Source organism: Panthera leo, chromosome C1, assembly GCF_018350215.1.
Source record: "Panthera leo isolate Ple1 chromosome C1, P.leo_Ple1_pat1.1, whole genome shotgun sequence".
Taxonomy (NCBI): domain Eukaryota; kingdom Metazoa; phylum Chordata; class Mammalia; order Carnivora; family Felidae; genus Panthera; species Panthera leo.
Genome location: NC_056686.1, coordinates 163,442,827 through 163,450,038, shown reverse-complemented (window position 1 = coordinate 163,450,038; position 7,212 = coordinate 163,442,827).

Sequence of the window (7,212 nt, the reverse complement as noted above, 5' to 3'; positions counted from 1 at the left end):
TCTTGATTTCAGCTCAAGCCATAATCCCAGGGTGGTGGGATCAAGACCCACATCCGGCTTTGCGGTGAGCCTGGAGCCTGCTTAAGACTTTCTCTCTCTGTCCCCCCGCCCCCAACCTCTCTGCCTTACTCTCTCAGCGCCTGGGTGGCTCAGTCAATTAAGTGTCTGACTCTTTTTTTAAAATTTTTTTTAATGTTTATTTATTTTGAGAGAGAGAGCACGCAAGAGAGACAGAGCTTGAACCGAGTAGGGGCAGAGAGGGAGAGGGACACTGAAGCAGGCTACAGGCTCTGAGCTGTCAGCACAGAGCCCAACGGGGGGCTCAAACTCACAACCTGTGAGTTCATGACCTGAGCCGAATTTGGACGCCCAACTGACTGAGCCACCCAGGCGCCCTTAGTGTCCAACTCTTAATTTCAGCTCAGGTCATAATCTCACAGTTCAAGGGTTTGAAACCTGCTTCGGGCTCTGGGATGACAGCGCAGAGCCTGCTTGGGGTTTTCTCTCTCTCCCTCTCTCTCTGCCCCTCCCTTATTTGCAATCTCCCTCTCCCTCTTTCAAAAAAAAATTAAAAATAAAAGATTCTCTCTCCCTCTGCCCCTCTCCCCCACTCACATGCTCGCTCTCTCTCTTTCTCCTGTCTCTCAAATTAAAATTAATTAATTAGTTGCTGGATGGATAGAGTAATGGTTAAACAGATAAATATATGATAAAACTGGATGCTAGAATTTAAGTGATGGAGACATGGGTAGGCACTATAAAATTCCTTCCATTTTGCTCTTTGTTTAAAATTTTTCATAGTAAATGTTGAAAAAAATATTGCCTTGAATATTTTTATGATCATTCATTTTATGTCCCCAGCCAGATAATTAGCTCCTAGAAAAGAAAAAAGGTTATTTCCAGAAGGTTAGCTACTCCATGCTTCTTTTCTTCACAGATGAGGAAACGGAGTCCTAAAGATGATGAGTGACTTCGTCAAGATCAGATGGCAAGTTAGGGGCATATGTGACTCCTACAAAGTTTTCTTCCCAATACATAAGAGGCAACTGTAGTCCATAACTCACCCCTACGGGATCCATGGAGGAGCCTCTGGAATGCCCATAAACTCCAAAAGCTAAATGTTGAATTTTGAGTGTATGTTCAAATGTGCACTTTCTAAGAAGAAAATTAATAGCTTCCAAAATATCTTTAGTTTGTGACTCAAGAAAGATTACTATCTCTTTAAAAGGGTAAATTTGGGGGCACCTGGTGGCTCAGTCCATTAAGCGTCCAATTCTTGATTTAGGCTCGAGTCATGATCTCACAGTTTGTGAGATGGAACCCCACCTTGGGCTTGGCACTCACAGCATGGAGCCTGCATGGGATTCTCTCTCCCTCTCTCTCCCACTCTCCCTACTCATGCTTTCCTTCTCTCTCTCAAAATAAATAAATAAACATTAAAAAAATAAATAAAAGGGCAAATTTTATTTTCATCTGCATTCCTTGAAAGTACTGAACACAGTTTTAAGACATTCAAGAAATATATTTTTTTACATTTTTTAAAATTTAAATCCAAGTTAGTTAACCTACAGTGTAATAATGATTTCAGGAATACAATTTAGTGACTCATTACTTACATATAACACCCAGTGCTCATCCCAACAAGTGCCCTCCTTAATGCCCATCACCCATTTAGCCCATCCCCCCACCCACAGCCCCTCATCAACCCTCAGTTTGTTCTCTGTATTTAAGAGTATTTTATGGTTTGTCTCCCTCTCTGTTTTTATATTATTTTTGCTTCCTTTCCCCTATGTTCATCTGTTTTGTTTCTTAAATTCCACATACGAGTGAAATCATATGATATTTGTCTTTCTCTAATTAACTTATTTCGCTTGGCATAATACACTCTAGTTCCAGCCACATTGTTGCAAATGGCAAGATTTCGTTCTTTTTGATTGCCAAGTAATACTCCATTGTGTACATATGCCACATCTTCTTTATCCATTTATCAGTTGACGGACATCTGGGCTCTTTCCAAACTTTGGCTATTGTTGATAGGGCTACTAAAAAGATTGGGGTGCATGTACCCCTTTGAATCAGCATTTTTTTTTTAGCCTTTGGATAAATACCTAGTAGTGTAATTGCAATTTTTTGAGGAACCTCCATACTGTTTTCCAGAGTGGCTGCAACAATTTGCATGCCCACCAGGAGTGCAAAAGTGTTCCTCTTTCTCCGAATCCTCGCCAACATCTGTTATTGCCTGAGTTGTTAATTTTAGCCATTCTGACAGGCGTGAGGGGTATCTCACTGTGGTTTTGATTTGTATTTCCCTGATGATGAGTGATGTTGAGCATCTTTTTGTGTGCCTGTTAGCCATCTGGATGTCTTCTTTGGAAAAGTGTCTTTTCATATATTTTGCCCATTTCTTCACTGGATTATTTGTTTTTTGGGTGTTGAGTTTGATAAGTTCTTTATAGATTTTGTATCCTACCCCTTTATCTTATGGGTCATTTGCAAATATCTTTTCCCATTTCGTTGGTTGCCTTTTAGTTTTGCTGATTATTTCCTTCACTGTTCAGAAGCTTTTTATCTTGATGAGGTCCCAAAGGTTCATTTTCGCTTTTGTTTCCCTTCCCTCTAGAGACATGTCAAGTAAGAAGTTGCTGCAGCCAAGGTCAAAGAGGTTGTTGCCTGTTTTCTCCTCTGGGATTTTGATGGCTTCCTGTCTTACATTTAGGTCTTTCATCCATTTTGAGTTTATTTTTTTATATGGTGTAAGAAAATGGTCCAGGTTCATTCTAAATGGCTGTTTTGTTTTGTTTTGTTTTGTTTTGTTTTGTTTTGTTTTTTGAGAGACAAAGAGAGACAGAGAGAGAGAGAACATGAGCAGGTGAGGGGCAGAGAGAGGAGACAGTGGATCTGAAGCAGGTCCTGCACTGACAGCAGAGAGCCCAACATGGGGCTCGAACTCATGAAGTGTGAGATCATGACCTGAGTCGAAGTCGGATGCTTAACCAACAGACACCCAGGCGCCCCAAGAAATACTTTTGAACTGATAGTGTTTTACTACTGATAATCAGTGTTAAGCTGATAATATTTTAAACTGGTTGGTGATAATGGTATTTAAGAAAGCTTTTTGTAATTCCAAGATTGTAAAGCTGTTTATCATTTAAGACACTCAAATGCTTTATAGTTTTTAATCATTGTTGAGCTTACACCTTCGTGACTCTCATAAGCCTGGCTGAGGTCTGATTAAAGATTTCTTTTTTTTCATTTCTTTGACATTTACACATTACTGTATTGTTTACCAAAATCCATCCAAGGCTTTCAATTCTTACTCTCTAGGAAAATACTGTATTATATAATATAATATATTCAAGTTTGGACTATACGTTATTTTGCCTTTGTATATGGGGTAAGAAGTTGACTTTGAGCATAGAGTCAAGCTTGTGTGTTTTCCCCTGGTCCTCTGCTCTCCCATTAGAGGAAAGCCATCTTCCTGAGCATTAGCTTTTTTACCTATAAATTCAGTAGTTCCTAAAGTGTGTCACAATGTGTTGTTGGTATTAAGTGAAGTATTATTTTTAAATAGTTTAAAGAATATGAAACAACAAAGTATATAATATTATATTTGGTCAAGGGAAATATATATTTACATACATATGTTCTATATATAGATTATATACTTCAAGAGATCCAAGATTCTGTATTATTGAAGAAATGAATGATTTGGCCACAGCTTCTTCTAACAATTGGGGGAAAATATTCTTCATTTCATATAAGCATCTTTCCAGAGTGACTCTCCCATCTACCTGTGCCTGCATTTGCCATCCCTCTATTTTTCTTATTTGTCAACCCAGTCAATGTCTACCTAGGTCTTCTAAAGGCCACATTTGTTAAGTAAATATTATAAGAACACCTAAACACTGACTGCAACAGGTTTCTCCTGAATCTCCCAAGGATAAACTGAATAGATAGGTTGGCATGGCTAACACAGGACTGTCCGTAAATCTGCCTGGGCTGTCAAAAGGAAGAGAAGAAGAATTGTGCAGGAAGTAAAACAGTCAATGAGACAAATTAAAGGAAATAAAGAATTCTGGTGTGGATTGAACAGACAAGCTCAAGAACAAAATGATAAAGACCTTTAATCACGTCAGAAAGTCTATAAAAGTATGTAAGTACAAGGACCAGAAAATGTTAATAATAAACCTTATCCTATTACATAAAGAGATAAAAGAACTGCCAAAACTTCAGAAAGGTCATCTCTATCATATATGAGACAATCAGGGGAATTTTAGTAATAACTGAATATTTAACAATGTTAAGGAATTCTTGGGGATTTTTTTTTGATGTGATAATATTATTGTGGTTATTTTTTTTTTAGTCCTTATAGAAATACATACTGAAATATTTACAGATGAAAAGATATGATATTTGGTTTTGTTCCAAAATAATTCAATGGGGAGGTATAAACAAAACAAGATTGTACATGAATTGATCGTTGCTGAAGCTTATTGCTGAATACATGGAGGCTCGCTTCTCTCTACCCTTGTGTACGTTCAAACCTTTCCATTTAAAAAATGTTTTAAGATTGTGAAAGAATATCATTTGCACACAGGAAAAGTTTCACAGATACTGCTCTTTCTCATGATTGACAATTAAGCCCTACTATTGCAAAAAACCCTCCCTTTGCAGACACTTGTTCCTCTGGAGACCCTCAATGGCATTATATTAATGCAAAGATCCCCCTGGGCTGAAGAGTGGCTCCAACCAACTTAAGAATGGAATGAAATCATGATAGAGATGCCTATGTACAATGTGTGCCCGTAAACTGTAGTACATGTTTTAGTGTGTACTCACTGAATGACTACCTTTTTGAACTAGCCAGTTTTTAAATTATTAAAATAAAATCATGTTCATGGTTAAAAAGTCCAAATAGTACAGAAGACAGAGAAAGGCAAAAAGTAAAGTTCTTTCTGTCAACATTCAGTCTCAGTAGATAGAAGCACCTAATCAACAGTTTGAGTGTCGTTCCAGAATCGTTCAATGCGTAATTGCACGTGTGGTTGTATGGTTGTATGGGAATACAAAGAATATTAAAATAAGCACAAAAATTATTGGGCTTTTGGCTAATTTTATTATAAACAATTATTAGTGAACATATAATGCATCTTTATTTTGCAGCAATATTTATATATCCACAAAGTTGTCTATTCATAGAACTTCATCTTAGCTCTCTTGTCTCATATGATTTCCCATATCATTCTAATATAATTATTTATATTTTTATTGATCATTTGAAAATGTAGCTGAACTCTTTACCTTAATTTAAAAGAAAATGGGTTGGGGCGCCTGGGTGGCTCAGTCGGTTAAGCCTCCGACTTCAGCTCAGGTCACGATCTCATGGTCCGTGAGTTCGAGCCCCGCGTCGGGCTCTGGGCTGATGGCTCAGAGCCTGGAGCCTGCTTCCGATTCTGTGTCTCCCTCTCTCTCTGACCCTCCCCCGTTCATGCTCTGTCTCTCTCTGTCTCAAAAATAAATAAACGTTAAAAAAAAAAATTTAAAAAAAAAAAAATAAAAGAAAATGGGTTAACATGAAAACAAATTAATGGCTTATTTATTGTTTCTTTTTAAAAATTTTTTTAGGGGCGCCTGGGTGGCTCAGTCGGTTAAGCGGCCGACTTTGGCTCAGGTCATGATCTCGCGGTCCATGAGTTCGAGCCCCGCGTCGGGCTCTGTGCTGACAGCTCGGAGCCTGGAGCCTGTTTCAGATTCTGTGTCTCCCTCTCTCTGACCCTCCCCCGTTCATGCTCTGTCTCTCTCTGTCTCAAAAATAAATAAACGTTAAAAAACAGAGAGAGACAGAGTGCGAGCAGGGGAGGGGCAGAGAAAGAAAGGGAGACACAGAATCTGAAGCCGGTTCCAGGCTCTGAGCTGTCAGCACAAACCTCGACACAGGGCTCGAACTCACAAAATGTCAGATGTTGACTGGAGCTGAAGTCAGATGCTTAACTGACTGCATTACCCAGGCGCCCCTATTGTCTCTTTCAACCTTTCAAATTGAAAATGTTTAGATGGATTTTCCTTTGGGGCTATTACAGTGCTCTCATCAATGAAGTAATATAAAACTTTAGTGCATGAAAAGACAAGAACAAGATTGGTATCTCTATTTAATCTTATGTCATCTGTCTGAATTAGGAGTAAAAATGGTTATGTTATAGGTATATGCAACACTTTTTTCAAGATACATTAAATTGTAAGAGCAGCTTTTTTATATTACCTCTCTGTAATGTTTAGCCTTTTTTTAAGTTGTAAGGTTTGCAGCAATAAAAAACATTCTTTAAAAGACTTTAATGCACTCATTTTCCACACAACTATGTAATTACTGCACTTAAGATGATTCTCAATTGAACATTAACTACAAGTTCTTTTTTTTCCCTGTTAATTCTTTTTTCTTTTTATTGCTTTTTTAAAGTTTATTTTTTTAGTAATCTGTACACCCAACGTGGGGCTCAAACTCGTGACCCGGAAATCAAGAGTCCAATGCTCTTCCTTCCAGGTGCCCTTCCTGTTACTTCTTTTACAATATTCCAAGATTCAGCTTAGGCTTCAGTTAGCCAAAAACAATCTTATTTTTCAATATGGCCCCATTAATGTGAGCTCATTTTGTGTTCTTCCAATGGTTACTGATTTTTCAAACTACTGAAAAAGAAAAGACGACTCTTACTTTGGTTACATGCAGTGCTATTCATGGGCACATGACCCGTGCAGGCACACAGATCCCAGGGTCAAAAGAGCCCCAGTCTTGGTTTAATGCTCTGTCACTGTGTTGAAATTCATAATAATTAATCCTTGAACTTGGCTTACATAAGCAAAGTCCAAAGGGACAAAGAAGCAGGGCGTGAGCAGATAATGCAGAATGTGCACAATGTATGTGTATCTGATGTTTCTTGCCACCCCACTTTCATATAGCATTCCTGATGCTACGTGAATACAGAACTCCAATGGATCCAGCATGGGACTCAAAGCAAGCACAAGGCAAGCATTTTATTGAAGCTGTTGGCTTCTGCAGAGTGTTAGGAGAATGTGCACGTATCAAGAAGTGAAAGAGGGGCACCTGGGTGGCTTAGTCGGTTAAGCGTCCGACTCGTGTTCAGGTCGTAATCTCATGGTTCGTGGGTTTGAGCCCCGCATTGAGCTCTGTGCTGACAGCTCAGAGCCTGGAGCCTGCTT